At 37.9% G+C, this 18,254-nt stretch overlaps 1 protein-coding gene across 33 annotated transcripts in view; it reads right to left on the reverse strand.

Moving 5' to 3' along the window:
* BMP4 (bone morphogenetic protein 4) overlaps nucleotides 1-18,254 on the reverse strand; it is a 348,582-nt gene that overhangs the window by 139,955 nt on the left and 190,373 nt on the right. For 27 of the 33 annotated variants that reach the window (XR_012036635.1, XR_012036636.1, XR_012036630.1 and 24 more), the window contains one exon: nucleotides 563-676. The exons of 5 other annotated variants lie outside the window; for them this stretch is intronic. The gene's annotated coding sequence lies outside the window, so the exon portion shown is untranslated. Of the gene's footprint in view, nucleotides 1-562; nucleotides 677-3,007; nucleotides 3,156-18,254 lie in introns of all 33 variants that reach the window. One more of the 33 variants, XM_072838601.1, reaches the window with a different exon arrangement.

The raw sequence follows: 18,254 nt of genomic DNA on the forward strand, positions 1-18,254 counted from the left end.
TGCATCTCTAGGAGAAAGAACCAGACCAGGGATGGAACAGCCTGAAAATGGTGTAATGCCCCCAGAGTTAGTGAATTCTCTATTAAGGAAAGGATTGCCAAATTGTGGAAACACCATTTTACATTTTATTCACAGAGATAATTTAAGTATCCAGTGGAGGATTAATTGGATGACCTGTTTTTACATGTAGACCTCTAATTGGGTGGCCTTCCAACTCTCCAACCATATGACTTTTCTCATCAGTCAAGTCCTATCTTAGAAGACACAAAAAAAGAATTTTTCTACAAGAGGCCCTGAAGAAGACCTCTTACTACTGAGAGGCAAGGAATCTAGGTGATACATGTTAGTTCAACATTTGTCAGACTCCATGCGTGGAACTCCAGTGCCTATGGGATGTTCACAGGTATTTTACAAAAGGAGGGCTTCGTTGTCAAATAAAATGCCCTCTTAAACAAAGAAAAACAGGCTTCTTTACCTCAGAACATCATAGAGCTTTTAATAACTTACTGTTTTATGAATTTCCAACAGGTGAGATACATTAAATAATGTTTCCCCAACTTACCTGACCACAAGAGGACCACATTGCACAGCCCATTCAGTCCCATGAAACTGAGTTGAGGTAATGGTAGTCTAGCTCTGTTGCTTTGATTCTTCACCTTTTTGGGGGGTCACGCACCTTTTGAGAACCAAACAAAATCTACTAGACACTCTCCTCACCAACAATGAAAAATGAGCATTTATACATACACACAAAATTTTGCACATAAATTTAGGGGCTCACAAGCAACTCATTCATGATATTCAGGTTTTCCTGGATCCCAGGTGTACATCCCTTTCCTAGATAATCCAAATTTCTGAATAATTTTCTCTTTATTCATACATCTCCCAGTTGTCATAAGATGGAGGCATAAATCTTTCTTATTGCATGGCATGTATGAGTTTTAACAGTTCTCTCTGGATATGCCTAAGTGCTATACAATAGCACTGTGGTGTGTACACCTGAAAGAAGGCGTGACTCCTGCTGTTTCTGCCACACTTCAAAGTTTAACTTCCCTCAGTTGGATTCTTTCACTCAATGTTCAAGTTCTCTCCAAACCAGAAGTCCTATCTAATTTGATAAGTGAAGAGACATTTAAAACATTTCACAAAAACAAAATAAAACAAAACAAAAAAACAAAAACAAAAACAAAAACATTTCACTTTAGTTGAAAGGTAATTTTCAGGTTTTTTCTAACAACAACAACAACAAAACCCCTAAAGAACTAAGTGTGAGTATTTTTCATATTCCACTATGCAGATCTTCAGAAATTTCATTGTTTATGAAAACATGATCTTGGGGGAGGAGAAGCCTCTTCTCATTTTTTTATAAAAGGGTGCTTCATGACCCCAGCTCTGGTGTCACCAGTAAAATGAAATATTTGGGGACAGGTATAAGATGAACACATGAAAAAGCAAAGAGCAAAGAGTTCAGATTAAACAAGCTACCTAAACTATTATAAAACAGCATAGGTAAAAAGAATAAGCTTATCATTTCTAAATTACTTCAGTCCTATAAAAAAGGAAGTTTTAAAATGGGCATTTAAAAGGGCTAATTCCAATGCATGCATGTGGAAGCCAGATATATTACTTCTTGTGCATCTGTCATTAATTTTATAATTGAAGTTTATGAATATCCCATTTGAAAAACAAATGGTTTATATCAATGGAAATGATTTAGTTTTTATCTTTATCAAAGTTAATACATGTTAATAATTCTTTTTCAGAGTAATAGCTGTTTGCACATTATAAGCACATGTCTCAGGTTTTCCTTATAAGGATATCCGATGGAATTTTTTTTTTCTCCTTGGCCCTCTTATAGGCAGCATATTTCCGTTCATACAAGAAGAAAGTAGTCATTTGAAGTCTATGAAGAAATGTCTGTTTGACTCACAGATGTCTATGCTGGAGTAAGCAGGAAGTCTTAACAGTTCCTTCCCAACACAAAGGCCCACTCATGATAAAAGAAAAGACCAAACAGCTTGGAAATAAATAAGGCAATTTCTATTCCAATGAACATCTGTCCTAAGCCAGCCAGGAAGGTGGAACCAAGAAAATCCCTAGTACCCCAACTTTAAGTAGGTTTTTTTCTTTTACCCCCTTCCTATTCTTTCAGCAACCATCTTCAACATTATTGGAAAATCAGCCAAAATATTGTTTTATTTATTCCACCACCAATATTTTAATCTGGAATGCTTAACAGTCAGCTTCTAGTGATAAGGAAGCAGGTATGCTTTGAAAGAAATGAATTCTGTGAGTTGGAGATGAATCTAAAACTCAGTTTAATCTTATACAATACCATATGTCATTTATATATCAATAAAGCTGGAAGAAAAAAATAAATTAAAGTCCAGATTAGTCACTGGTATTTATTTAGCATCACCATACGCTACTCACTGTCTAGCACTGTGAATACAGAGGTATGCATGGCGGGCATCCCTTTTCAGTAAAGACAGCTAATAAATGTGTAATCAGAGAGAAGCAGGTTAATTTTAGAAGGTGATTTTAAAAATAGGGTGATATGACCGGTAGGAGAGAGGAGGCTAATTTAGAGTGAGTGTATGTGTAGGTAATGTGTGAACAGAGGCAAGAATGCCGAAGAAGAGCCACCCTCTGTAGATCTAGGGCACAGTGTTCCAGAAAGAAAAAATGGCAAGTTATAAGGACAAGAGGTGGAAACAAGCTTGGTCTTGCCCAAATGGCTGGAGTATAGTGAACATGGGAAAAGTGAAAGGAGATGATTCAATAAAGTCAAGTGTACATTATAAGCCAGCCTTCCCACCATGAAGGAAAAGGACAACTTTGTCCCCGAATATAGTCAATGATATGCCAAGCCACTAGCTGAGTGAACAAAATAATTACTCTGGGGATGGTATAAATTTAATTTTTGTCACCTATAAAGAATGTAAGCCTATAATGGTAAACTTTGAAGTAAATGTTCCAGAAAGAGTCTTCATAATAAAGTACAGACCAGATCAGTCTCCATCAGCAGGTACTGTCTTCCTTTTTGTGGGTAAGGGCTGCCCAGAAAGTAGCTCCTTCTACATCTTTTTACAGATAGCAAATGCCCATTCATCCATCACCTTCTTTGCACCCTGGAATCTGGGTGTTCTATATCACTAGAATGATAAGAAAAAACAAGATCTGGCCTTGAAGGATTGTTCTGGAAGTCTGCCAGACCACTAGATCATTTCCCAGTGTTCTGCAGAATGATCACATTGTTTCCAGGTACAGCCAACATGGGTTATTATTGGAGAACCAGTACACTCTAGATGAATTAACGAATTGTGACACCATATTTCACATTACTGTCTTTTGCTAACCTTTTTGTAGCCTCTGAAAAATTGATATGAGCTAAAATCTGGTATTCCCCTCCTCTGTATTAGGCCAGGCTCTAGTCCACTCCAAGTGGCAACTGCCAGAAGGAAGAAGTACCAGATGACCAAAGAGTAAAGAGGGAGATTTTCACCAAGGAAATATCTACAGTTTTGGAAGAACATATATATTCATATATAAACATAGGTAAAAGCAGGGAACATATGCAACATAGTCAAGTTCAATAGTGTACAACTAGTTCAATAGTATACTTCAAAGACATATCTATATATAATTTACATAGAAACATATGTAGAAATTATGTGTACTATAAATGATGTATTTATGTATTATATATATCTCTTCCCACAAAATAAAATGTGCAATAAGAGGGCCTTGAAAATGTTTTCTTCCAGAATCAGTGTATAAAATTCTAGCTTTCTTTATCCAACTAGTAAAGTGATGGTTTTCTCCATCCTCTAATTTTACACTTCATTGTGTCTATAAATTGAATTTCCATTCTTTTTTTTAAAAGATTTTATTTATTTATTCATAAATAATAATAATAATGAAAGGGGGAGAGAGAGAATGAGCCACAGGCAGAGGGAGAAGCAGACTCCATGCAGGGAGCCCAACATGGGACTCGATCCCGGGTCTCCAGGATCACGCCATGGGCTTAAGGCTGTGCTAAACCGCTGAGCCACCTGGGCTACCCTCATTTCCATTCTTAAACAAAATATAAAACTCTCTTCAACTTGTCTGCTGCTTTTTCTGTTCTCTTGTTTGTTTGCATCTGTGTTGTTCATTTTAGGCAAACAGCACTTACAGAGCAGTAACCATATCTGTTTAACACAAATGTGTTAATGAATACCTTCAGACATTAGTTTAATTATTTTTACACTCATGACTATTTTTGTATTCTGAAAAATAGGCCAAAATACTATTGTGACATTTGATTTATCCAAGATAGAGAAACCAAGCTGATTACCTTTGGGACAGAGTTTAATGTTTATATATCATAATAATTATTTACCCTTTCTTTCATTGATTATTATTTAGGAATGGAGTAAAGCCAGAAAATAAATTTCCCCTAGATTGGCAATTTGTAGACACAAACCTGTAAGAATCTAAATTTTATGATATTCCAATTTACTTTTGACATTGGATTTGCTCTTTTTTCCCAAAAAGGGAGCAATAAAATAATAGGCTCTAACCCAGTTTCTATGATTTAACTATTGCTTTAGATCTTGCATTAATTTATGAGCCTCTATTGTTTTAAGAATTAGCATCTTTAAAGATATTTTTGGTAGAGTAAGTGATACATCACTTGGGTAAAGAAGTATTTAATGAGTTACAAGACAGAAATTAGTACAACCTGGATACCAGCCATTGCAAAGACCAAACCCACTGGCTGACAGTCTTCAAGACTGCCAACTTTTGATTGGCCAACTACCTACCTAGATATTACTTCTGGAATAGCTAACTTGCTATTGAAGGCCTCTAACTAACAACTCATGTGTTTCTTGACTTAATTAAGTTCATAGATACTTGGTCTCTCATTATCTTTTAAATAGACAAATTTCTCAGTTATCAGGTTTCCTTGTAGAATTAATCTTTTTAATGCCCTAAAACAAAGTACTCTTTAAAAAAAAAAAAAAAAAGATTATTTATTTATTTATTTTTGAGAGAGAGAGAGAGAGAGGCAGAGACACAGGCAGAGGGAGAAGCAGGCTGCATGTAGGGAGCCCGATACGGGACTCAACCCCAGGACTCCAGCCAGGATCATGCTCTGGGCCAAAGGCAGGTGCTAAACCGCTGAGCCACCCAGGCGTCCCCAAAGTACTCTTAATACTTTTAATAAACAGCACATCAAAACCATTTTACAGAATAGAAGCCTCTTTAGACCTTTGTTCTGGAAAAATAATATACAAATAATAGTAATTAATCTGAATAGAGAAAAGTTTAAAAAAAAAAACAGCACTGTCCATGAGAACTACCATGCAATAGTGTGTATGAGGAAATATCACCTCTATATATTACTATTTCAGCTAACTCACATCTGTAAATCCAGAGAGCTAGTTGCCATATGTCTTTCTAACTGAAAAAAGCAAAAGACAACTGGATGCCATATGCTTTTTACAAAGAAATTGTAAACAGGTTACTCAGTATGGGCCACATATATAGGATCTACACATGAACGCCCTAGGAATGGATTTGGCCCAAAGTCTCTTTAAGCTAAAAAGCTTCAGGCATCATAATATTCCCACATGTCCACTGTATAATGAAACAGATGACAGCTTTTATCCTGAAGATTGTTTGGTACTAAGAATGAGATTGGGCAATGGGCAGCTCAGGCAACTATCCAAAGGAGTTCTTGTGGCTTATATATGTGTATATATATATAAAAGATGTATACTAATGTTCCTTGAAAACCATAAATAATGTACTAAAGAACTCTAGAAATATAATGTATCACTCTCCACCTCACAACACATGCAAACACACACTTCCACAGGAATACACATATGGCCAAAGAAGTCAAGAAATCTTTTACCAAGGTTAAAGTCTTTGTTATAAACAACAAAGTGAGAGCTCCTTTATTGAGATGATTTCTCTTTCTTCTACTATGGCTGAGGCTTACAAAATAGAGATTAATGGCACCTAATGTTTTGAGGAGCAAGCTCTGAGTGAGGGGTCAGAATAAGAAAGAGAAAATGGAAAGAGACCACTTTCAGCCTGTTCTGTCTTCAATAGTGGGAGAGAAAGGTAAAGAGAATTGAGGTTTCTACTTTGTCTATTTTAGCCCCATTGAATAGAAAACTTAAGAAAGATTTAGGAAAAGTTCCAGATAAGAATAAATAGCACCCATTTGCTTGGAGGAGTCTGTGTCTTCTTGTCTTCCTGAGAACTTCAGACAGCCATTGAAAAGGATCTGGGGACATGTGGTTATTAGTGTTGCAATTTATGCATCCATCCCTCTGCACTCCATCATCCATTCACCCAGTGTAAACTGAGGTCCTGCTGGAGGTAGGGTAGTGTATTAAGAAAAGGGAAAGATGGTTTGGAAAAGAATTTTGCCACCAAATATAGAAGTAAGTATAAAGAATTACCAATTCTAACACAAAAGTAATAACGAAAAATGCCAAAAAGAAAGCTACAAATAAGATACTAAATATTTAAGAAAGAGCGATGCTTCCAATTTGAGAATGATAATGATTAAAGATGATCTTATGGAGAAGACAGTACTTGAACAAACCTTGAAGCAAACGAAGATGGTTTTAAGAACATACACACACAGAATACACCACCAGACTAATCAGTAGAACTAGGCAACTTCTGTGTAAAAAAGTTCCACTGGTATGGCCCTAATGTTACAACTGCCAGAAGAGTCTGCACTGACATGACCAGTTGTTTCAAAGTGGACAATATCACCTATGACCTTCCACACAGAGAATGGCATCTTATTAAGAATCTAAGTCTAATTTATGGAGCAATACTGTGCTCAGGGACTCTAGAAGAAAAATGAAGCAGTGTTGGAATTTGTTTCTAAACCTTTGTTGGGGAAAAAATGTCAACTTTATACACTTTAACCACTAAAATGTTTTCAAGGTCAAGCTGAGCCCATAAACCTCAAATAAGAATTTGAAAGGAGGGGTTTCCTAACTTGAGCAAAGGAGCAAAGGAAGCATGGAAGCATGGAGTGTATCATTGCAACAACTGCTCCTTCTGTCTGCTCTAACTTCATTATAGTCAGTGGACAGGGGGAGATTGTGTAATTGTGTATATAAATCCTGGGTGAGGATGAGACAGGTCAGGGGAAGCAAGAGGCAAGGGTGGCCCGTTTTCCTCATCTGCTCAACATAAGCCCGTAAGGAAACATGCTGACTCTTTTAATAATATCAATGAAAGACAAACATCAGGGGAACAGGCACTGAGGCTATGAGGTCCAGCTGGTCCCTCCAACAGGGAGATTCTCCCCCATTGCCAACCTTGCAGAACCTAGACATGTGTTTATTAAGGGAAGGGTTTTTTATGTGTGATTGTAGCAGTAGCATGAGTAAGAAACCTCCAAGGGAAAGGTGAATTTCAGGGGTCAAGGCTCTCTTCCAATGTGAAGACTTCCCCCCAGGGATAATTTTAGAGAATCTAGGTTTGGCTTTATTAAGGAAGAAAAAGAGTTTCCTTAAAAATGAAATAGATTAATGTCTGAAAACATGGGAAAGAGTAAAAGGATATTTCTTTCTCGTCCTTGCTTGGACATACATTATTCAAGGCTTTCTTTGTTCCAAGTAAATGAAAACAACTCAAACTACCTTAAGCATAAACAGGGAGTTTATTGGCTCAGTAAAACAAAAGTCTAAGGATATTCTGGCCTCAGCCACGACTGAATTCAGGTGCTTAATTTTTCATGAAGCTGCCTCTCTATGTCTTGACTCAGCCTTCCTCTATGCTGGCTTCACTCTCTGACAGGATCCCCCAATATACCGGCATGATGGAAGCCAAAAGCTCCAGGTCATTTTTCTATTCTCTCAACAACCCTCTACAGAGTTTCTCTTTTTCCAACTCTTTCTAAGTACTGAGTCTCCTTCACTCCGATTGGGTTACATGCCTGTCCCTGAACTGGTGTGGCTAGAATGTCATTTCCTGGATGGCAAACCCTAGAGCATGGAGTCAGTTCCATCCAAGTGATATGGTCTCACAGAGGAAGAAGGGCAGCTTCCCATGAAATATCAGACTGGGGATGCCTGGGTGGCTCAGCTCCTGAGCGTCTGCCTTCAGCTCAGGATGTGATTCCGGAGTTCCGGGATTGAGTCCCACATCGGGCTCCTGCATGAGCCTGATTCTCCTCCCTCTGCCTATGTCTCTGCCTCTCTCTGTGTCTCTCATGAATAAATAAATCAAATATTAAAAAAAAAAAAGAAAGAAAGAAAGAAAAATCAGACTGTTTTTACCAGAAACAAAGTGAATGGGCACCATCCAGGTAAATCCCCTCTCTGTTTTAAAGCAGAATAACTGGGCCTGTGCAAGAACACTGATTCATTTTTGAAGAGGCAGTTCTGTGTTTTGAAGTAGCAACTGTGTAGGCCCTGCATGCCTGATGAAGCCCACAGATAGCAGCTCCATTTCCTTCATGATAAACAGTTCTTGATCCTTCTCCAATACCCACTGGTCATCCTGAAGTTGACTATAGTCATCGACGCTCCATCAACCTCATCCTCAAAGACCCAGAATAGGGACACCATTTGCAATCAGTCAAAACTTGAGAATGCTTAGCCTCAGCCCTTCTGCTGGCTTAATGCTATGTGCCTGGAAAGTTAAACAACTGTTAAATTCTTCAGCTTTCTCCACCACTCCCCTCCCCCCAAAAAAGAAAAAAAAGATTGAAAGTCCAAGATTGTTCAAAAAGACGTTCTATTGAAATGAAAAACATTTCAAATATACTGTCATCACTCTTATAAGCCTTCTCACCTGGGCCAAGTAACAATGTATGCCAGATGAGTAAAAAAGAAAAATGCCAATTTTATTGATTTTACCACCTCATACTCTTTTCAGGTCTGTGAAAAATGTTTAAGGAGTAATTTTTTTTTTTATAATTCTCTACAAGTCTGCTCTACATCAAAGATTATTTTGGGGGGAGGGTGTTGCCCAGATACAGAACAGAATACTTAAGCTGAGATAGTCTGATTGATCTTCACTATTCCTTGGTATAATAAAGTATTTGGAGATGTAATAATAAAAGACTCCAAATTCCCAGCTTGGTGCGCAAGGTATGAAATAGTCAAGCCAGCATCTTGTTGGTCTCTTGATATATACAGTTGAAGTAAGAAGCAAGTAAGAAGTCAGTCCCTTCTTCATTCCTCTTTTTATCTGTAGTGTCCAATTTGACCCAATTGCTATCCTCAACCTGAATCTAGCCAGATAACTATTACTAAGGTGTTGTATCACTTGTGAGCATTGTCTCAGATGGATAAGCAAAAAATAATGTGTGACTGGGGCAGAATAAAAAGGAGCAGTGTGATATAAACCCTGTCTACCTGCTTATAATCCCTCAGCCTTCAAAATGGATAGAACTAAGAATATGGACAATAGCCATGAACGAAAAGGGCAAAAAAAGGCTCATCCTTTCACTCCCAGAAAGACTTTCTGGGTATCTTCCTTTGTACAAAGAAAAAGGAATGATCTTGCTTAATCCTATAACATTGGTGAGGTACCCTAAAAATCCTTTAGTGTAGTTTTAAAATTATATATCATGGATCCCCTAGATACCATGTGGGGAAGAAATTATTTTCATATCTGGACATAAAATTTGTGCTTATCCTATCATTTCCTGCCTCCCCGGTCCTCTCCTCCCAGACAATATTATGCCAGATAGGACTTGGAATCCAAGCCTCGGAAAACAATGCAAAAAGTTTCCACAGTCCTGAAAAGTCTAATGATCTGTGAGCTAGAACACAGAAAGAGTCATGGTCACATGAATCTAGTTTTTGTGCCCTCACTTTGAGCCTCATTGCCAGTCTGGCTCTTTGTTTAGGTGACCTTTGGCCCCTGGAGTCAATGTTTGTCTTCTAAATGGTATTTCAACACTAACATCTGGTGATGTCCCCCAGCTTGACATTTGTGAAGCAGATGCTTCCAGTGGCCTGGAGTGTGCCTTCTGGGTCAGTGTTTTCAATAATGCCCTCTGGCATTGATCTCTGTGGTACCTCACCCCAGGTAAGAAAAGAAATGCCACTGGGAAATGGCTGAGATAGAACACTTCAGAGCATCTGGAGGCAATCTTGGAATATAAAACCCCAGAAGTTCTTGTATAAAGAAATACCTAGAGGTAGGGAGTAGAGGAAAATATCTAATCCTTGGTATTTTTTTGAAGTTGTACTTTAAATAATCTAGCAGTTCAAGCATGGCAAATCTATACTTCATTTTAAATAATTTCTTTACATGCTTCTTTCTCTCCGTTCAGAGTTGCCTCTCTTGAAACTTCTAATTAGTACAGAATAGAATCTGTTGCTGAGAAAAGCAAGCCCTCTCTCCCCTCCCATCTCCTCTCACCCTCCATGCACACAGATGAGCATATACTTCATAACTTAATAAGTAGCTCCTCTCAATTGGGCCTAGAGAAAACCTCAAGGAATCTTGTGAACTAGAGTAGAAATTCAGATAGCCTACATGAGGACAGTGGTATCTTTTAAACTTAAGGATCTCCCCCCCAATATTCCTAAAAAGTTTCAAAAGTAGTAAGCAGGGTCAATGAGAATTATTTGTTTCAACCTGATGAAGATTTTTGACCTCTTAACATTATGTCTCAAAATCCCCTTGTCGTAGGCAGTGACATGCATACAACCACCTATAGAGGAGCAGATAGCTTTTCAGCCTACTCAAGGTTTAGTACAGGCAAGGTATTCATGAGGGTCTTTGTAATATTTACCATATTGCTGTTTGGCTTCTCTTTCCAAAGAGCTTAGAATCTACCATCCTCTCATTCATTCATCTTCATGAAAGCTCTGCTGTTCAAGTGGTCAACAAGGGCAGGGCAGTGAGCACTCCACAAATCAATTTGAAGGGGGGTGGTAGGCAGAGTTCTAAGATGACCCCCAATGACTCACACCCTTGTATAAGGGTGTCCCTCTTTGAGTGCATATGGAATTTGTGATTTGCTTCTAATCGAAAGAACATGGCAAAGGTGATAAGATAATACTTCCATGATTATATTATATTATATTGCAAGGACAAAGGGACTCTCATAGGTATAATTAAGCTCTCAGATCAGTTGACTTAGAGTTAATAAAAGATCATCTGAAGTAAACCTAATCAGGTGAGCCCTTTATTTTTTTTTAAATTAATTTTTTTAAGATTTTATTTATTTATTCATGAAAGACACAGAGAGAGAAAGGCAGAGATGTAGGCAGAGGGAGAAGCAGGCTCCAGGCAGGGAGCCCAATGTGGGACTCAATCCTGAGACTGAGGATCACGCCCTGAGCCAGGGGCAGGCGCTCAACTGCTGAGCCACCCAGATATCCCAGGTGAGCCCTTTAAAAGAGGGTCTAGAGTCAGAGAACCCAAGTGAGAGAGATCCTCTCTCTGACTTGGTAGAAATTAGCTGCCATGTTGTGAGATGACTTGCAAGAGGGCCACATAGCAAGGAACATGAGGGCAGCCTCTAGAAGCTGAGAATGGTCCCTGGCCAACAACTAGCAAGAAACAGGGATGTCAACTATACAGATACAAGGAAATGAATATAGATGCAAATAAACCGAATGAGCTTAGAAGCAAGTTCTTCCCCAGTCAAGTCTCCAGATAAGAACACACAGCCTGGTTTACATCTTAATTTGAGCTTTGTGAGGCCCTGCACAGAAAATCCAGCTAAGCCATGCCCAGACTACTGATCTGCAGGAACCATGGGATAATAAATGGGTGTTATTTGAAGCTGCTGAAGTTTGTGGTAACTTGTTACACAGCAGTAGAAAACTTCTACAAAGACAGATGACAACTCAAATAGCTCAGATCCCACATATCACTTCTCCTATTCACTGAATACCTTGTGAGGCTTGGATATATAGTTCTTCCCTTGAGAATCAGCAGTTGATGGGATAGCAGAGAATATAACTCTGCCTCAAAACATGGATGGATGGATGAATGGTTAAATAGCTACACACAGATATATGCACACATATAACAAGTACTTACTGTATACCAGAATCTCTAATGAGTGCTTTAAATATTTTATTTAAATATTTAACTCTAGCTAAAGGGTTAGAGTTAAAATGGTGTAGGTACTTTTAATGCTAGAAACGGACTCAACCTGATGGACAGAAAGAAAGAAAGAAAGAAAGAAAGAAAGAAAGAAAGAAAAGAAAAAAAAACTAATAAAGCAAGAAGAAGATATATGGATTCACCCCTCATAAGGTCGTAGGTCAAGATGTATGTCCCAGTTCCTATAGCTCTCCAAGAAGGATATGAATGTTATAAAAAGCAGTGAAGACAAGCTAGATGGTACAATCAATCTATTCAGATGAGTCTAATGGCAGTTTTAATCAAGAGTTCATCAAATCATGATGTAAGTAATATTAACATTTTTTCTATTTGCTGCCTTTGAATTGACAGTGGGCAGATCTGTATTTATACATGGGTATGAAATACACATAGAGGAATGGCAACATTTTAAAACTATCAGTTACAACCTATTAAACGGTCATGAGTCAATAATTAGAAAAGTGTGAAAGCTGCTACTGATGTGGAGCCATTGTTGTATGAGCTATAAATTTTAGCATTTTAGAGGAAATTTTTCAAACAGTGATAGATGTAACTTACAAAAAAAAAAAAAAAAAAGATGCAGTACAGTACTGAGGATAACACTAAATGCCAAACAGCTGACCTCCAAATCTCAGTGGCTAATAGAAGTTATTTCACGCTCACATAAGATTTAATTGGCAGGGCAAAGGATGAGGTTATGCTCCACACAATCCTTCAGAGACCCAGATGGGCAAGGGTCTACCATCTTTGACCCATGGTTTCTGAAGTTGCTCTGAACATCATGAACATGGGGGAAGAATAAGGGTGAGTATCCTGGAAGTAGAGTATCTAAGCTCAACCCTAATTCCATTGGCCAGAATTTAAGCAAATGAACCTTTTTCCTAGCTTTAGAGGAAGCAAGGATAAATACTTAAACTCATTCTACTTCCATCCTCTGATCTCTTGCAAGTGCTTCCCTTTGGAGGAACCCAAGCACAACTCTGAGGGCAAGTAATCCACCGATTATATCCATAAAAGCCATCTTCCCATGCATAGGCCAGGTTAGAGAATGGCAGTAAGTGAACTTAGAGGGACCAGCACAACAAGACACTATATAAACACAAAGAACTAGTAAAAGTCAATCTTATGAGTGAAAACACCTAATTCCTATAGAGAGTGTTCACTAAATCAGCTAATAATTGGAGATGCTGTTGAAGAAAACCTAGGTCATTGGTAAGAGTTGACTCTGAGTTGGGATTTTGAATGTGGAAAGCATGCTAGCCCAGAAGTCAGAAAAAAAAATGACTCAGGTCCTATTCTACCTCATACTCATACCATCTCCGAGATCTCAGGCAAATCACTCAGTTTGGCCATGGTTTTATATCTGTAAAAATTTATAATAATCACGTTTCCTAGTTCTAATCATAGACTTGATCTGAGAAGATCCAATGAGAGCACATACTTAAAAGCACTCTGTAAGTTAGAAACATGGGTCACAAATAATACTGGTTTTTGGTATGTGGTAATTGTTGCCATTATTCGAATTATCGTTCTAATTTATGAAAAACGAGTGATCCCAATTAAACTTTCCTAGTGACTTTTGAACTGAATATGAGCCAGAAACATCAATTATCTTCAATGTAAAATTCACCTCTCCTGTGAATCTTTTGAATGACTTCCCACCTGGGATATTTCCTTTTGCCCTGGAACTGCCATTTAAGCCTACAGATCCCCATAAGCCAAAGAAACCCACAAACTAAAGAAAGCTACCCACAACAGGGACCTCCCTCACAGGTTTACCAGGAGATTTGGGGGTTGGGAAATAAAACCTCAAAACCCACCCCATTCCTTCCCAGTCTATGGGAGAAGACTGGAGATGAGAAAGGAGTTTAGAAAGGGTCAAGTTTGTGGGGATTTCAGTGTTCATGGTGAGGTGGTTCCCTTCTCTCCACCCTGATCCCAAAGGGAACTGAAGCAGTACCTGAGGATCAACGGAACACTGAGGATGCCTACAGTTAAGTGAAGGATGCCTACAGTAAGTGAAGACTGTACTCTGTTCCTTGGTTGTGCTTCTTCTTCCACTGCAGATTTGCTGACCTGCCTCATCCCTGACTGAGGTAGGAGTGTGGCAGGGTAGGTGCAAGGAGAGAATGAGAACTTGAGAGAAAATACAGGACAGAAAAGGGACTGCAGTGGAATAGCCTCCATTGCCACCATTTGGCAGATGATCTATATGTATAATGCATCTTGACTCTCTCCAAGGCAGGGAGCCTGTTAAACCACTGAAATCTCAATTTTATATTTTCATTCAAATCAATGTGAGGAAGTTTCACCTCTCTATAAACCCATTAAAGGAAAATTGGTGACAGTGTGTAAACTGAGCTCATACTCCACTTTATTTCAGTAATCACGGCTTCTTTATCCCTATATGAAATATTTACTGTTTGTTGTAAGCAAAAAAATGTTCTTTAAAGTAAAATTTAAGAAATCTCATTGGAGGAGCACTTTGTAATAGGAGGAAAAATTATGATACAGTCATGAAAGCCTCACTGGCTCTCCCTGTCATTTAGGTGCCTCTCTTAATATTGGAAATATTAACTGGCACTTAAAAATAAACTTAGATTAAACCCTTTTCTAAATCTCCTTACTAAATTTGGGGCAGTTTTTTTCATATTGTTTTAAAGTTGAATTATATTTAGAAATCTTTCTCTTGCAAAAAAATTCTAGCTTAAAAACTGCTAGAATTAATAAGAGAATTCTATAGGGTGGTCAAATATAAGGTAACTATGTATAGTCAATAGCTTTTATTTATAATTAGCAATAAATGCCTAGAAAAGAAAAATACAGAAAAATATACTGTTCACAGCAGTGACAAAATTTTTAAATAACTAAAGAATAAGCTGTAAATAATGCCTCACGACCAACAAATATAAAGCCATAAAGTCTCACCAAAGGACATAAATAAGGATCTGTGCGACTGGACAGACAAGCAGTGCTTTTAGGTGCAAAGACTTAACATCACAAAAATATGACTTCTACCCCAAATTAACATATAATTTAAATCAAATTAAAATCTTAACAGCCTTTTTATTTTTTTTTAAGATTTTATTTATTTATTCATAGAGACACACAGAGAGAGAGAGAGAGAGAGAGAGAGAGAAAGGCAGGGAGCCTGACTGACATGGGACTCGATCCTGGGTCTCCAAGATCACACCCCAGGCTGCAGGTGGCGCTAAACCGCTGTACCACGGGGGCTGCCCCAGATTTATTTTATTTTTTTAAGATTTTAGCCTTTTAATTTTAATTGGATAAAATTATCTTTAAGAATAAATGGAAGGAACACCTGGGTGGTTCAGTCAGCTAAGCGACCAACTCTTGGTTTCAGCTCAGGTCATGATCCGAGGGTCATGGGATCATACCCTGCATTGAGCTCCATGCTCAGCATGGAGTCTACTTGAGATTCCCTCTCTCTCTCCTTCTCCCTCTTCCACTGCCTCCTCCCTGCCCTCGCTCATGCTCGTACACCCCACCCCCAAAAAAATAAGTAATATAATCTTAAAAAAAATGAATGGAACTTCAACTTCTGGCATGATAGCATGTAGAGTAGCATGGACCTGCTCCCAGGAAAACTGGTGAGAATTGTTTTTCTTAATTTTTAATTCTCTGGAAATGGGCTTATGGGCATGTAGCAAATGAAGAAACATCTTTTCAAGATAATCTACTAAAATTTGGTAAAAACTTAGCCTGTGGTATTTGAACCTAGATTGCACCCTCCCTTCACCCTCAAAGCTCAGCAAAACAGAAACAGACTGGTGCAGCCAAGAACACAGGGCTCCTCTTCCCCTGAGTTCCTAGTCTTAGGGATATCCTCCCTAGAGGTACAGGTTATCAGCATTTCTCATCCTTTTGCCCAGCTACCTGTTGCCAAGGCCAAGTTCTGGGAGAATGCAAACCAGCAGTAGGAGTTCTCTTCTTCTATCACTCCCACTGGTGGGGTGAATTGTAGGGTACATAAATTAGATCTAGTAAAGTTGTTAGCAAAAATGAAATAAGTAGAAGTATATATGCCCAAGAATAACCAAGAAAAGTATGAAAAGGAAGTACATGACTCCCCAGATACCATAACTTAAATATAAGGCTACTATAATCAAGTCAACGTGATATGGGTACAGAGAGAGATAAACAGATCTGAATTAAGAACAAGAACTAAATCCCTGTGCATTAGAAGATTTAATATAGGGCAATGGTATTTCAACTCAGTGGGCACAAATGATATTTTTCCAATAGTGCTGGTATGACTAGCTAGATATCTGGAAGGAAAAACTACATTGGACTTCCATATTACCCCATGGATACACAAAAACAAATTCTAAATCTATTGAAGACTTAAATGAAAAAAACTGCAATAATATCCAAGAGACAAGAGACCCCCTGTACAACCTTGGGTTAGGGAGGCCTTAATCAACACTGGAAACCCTGATGTCATAAGAGAGAAAACAGATGTATAATCTTTATGGCAAAAAATGCTACAGACTTAAAAGAGTCATAGAAAAGTAAATCTAAATAGTTATCAAATGTAAGAAAATTCTCACATTTAACAGTAGTCAGGGAAATTCAATTAAAGAAGCAATGGAGTATCAGTTACACCTCTCAGAAAAGAAAAACTTTAGTAGAGGGGTAACCACTCATACCTAAGGTTAATGAAGAAAATAATATATTCTTACTTTGCTGGTAAAAATGTTATTATGGCCCTTAGAGTAGTCTGGCAAAATCTACTGGAACTAAATAGACATATATTCATTTGGCTGAGTAATTCCATTCCTTGGAACCTATGAAAAGCACCAAAACAAAAGGAATATATGAGGCTGACTATTGTAGTATTTTTTTTGGAACAGATAAAACAAATAAGCAAATCAAGTGAATTTCCATCAGTAAGTATTAAATAAATTATGTTATGTAGACATCATGAATTAAACATGTACCAGATGACTTACAGGGATTTCTAAAAAGTATTCTGAGAGAAGCAGGACACAGAAAATTGGATATAATATATTCCTAGTCTTGTTTTTAAGCAGCTAACACTACATAAGAATAAATACTTATATTTCTCTCTGTGCATACATACATTTTTATTTAATTGTAAAAGCACGGAGAAAGAATATGAGAGATTATAAACCAGGTTATCACTGTGGGTAACAGGCCAAGGATTGGTGACTAAGGTAAAGAGGGGTATGAGTAAAGAAGGAAAAGAAATCATAAAAAGGAACATACCAACAAAAATATATGCATAATACTCTCACATTTATACACATATTTTAAACTGTATTTATGCATACAGAGGTAATTTTTAAAATAATATTATTTGACAAATGCTGTAAAAATGCTAATTCTATTAGGGCATAGCTCAATGGCCAGGAAGGGAGAAAGAAAACAAACTCTCCATGGATCTATGTTCAACAGAAGCATCTGTTTCTATCCTCCTAAATCAGCTGTCTTTTGTCAATGTCATGGAAACCTGACCTCTCAAGTGTTCCTACCTTGACATCTGAAATTACACACAGCAGTAGTAATTGTCTTAGTTCTTCCCTATCTCTTCGCTAAAGCCAACCCTTCACCCTCTCCTGCCTTCTCAGTAGCTGTCCATCATTAGAGCTACTTGCTTCTGTATTTTAGTCCCTTCCTCAAATCTCTTCTCCCCAAGTTCCCCCTCTATCTGACAATGCCTTTCACATTCAGATTTCACAAGAGTAAACTAGTCTGCTTTCATCATCTGCTGATGACTTTCAAATCTTGATTTCCAGCCCATATTTTTCTTCCTAACCCCAGCCTCCTATTTCCAAAAAGTACAGCAAATTTACCTCAAGGTAGTTCAGGCTCATCATGTCTTTATTAGTCTGCTAGGACTACCATAACAGAATACCATGGACCAGGTGGCTTTAATAATAAACATTTATTTTCTCAAAGTTCTGGAGGCTGAAAGATCAAGATCAAGATTGCCAGCAAGTTTGGTTTTTCCTGAGACCTCTCTCCTTGATTTGCCCTCACATGGCCTTTCCACTGTATGTGCACACCCCTAGTATCTCTTCCCTTTCTAGGGACTCCATTCACATTGGCTTAGGGTCCCACTCTAATTGTCTCATTTTAGCTTAATTGCTTTAAAAGTTCTATTTCCA

This window comes from Canis lupus, chromosome 9 (genome assembly GCF_048164855.1).
Source record: "Canis lupus baileyi chromosome 9, mCanLup2.hap1, whole genome shotgun sequence".
Lineage (NCBI taxonomy): Eukaryota > Metazoa > Chordata > Mammalia > Carnivora > Canidae > Canis > Canis lupus.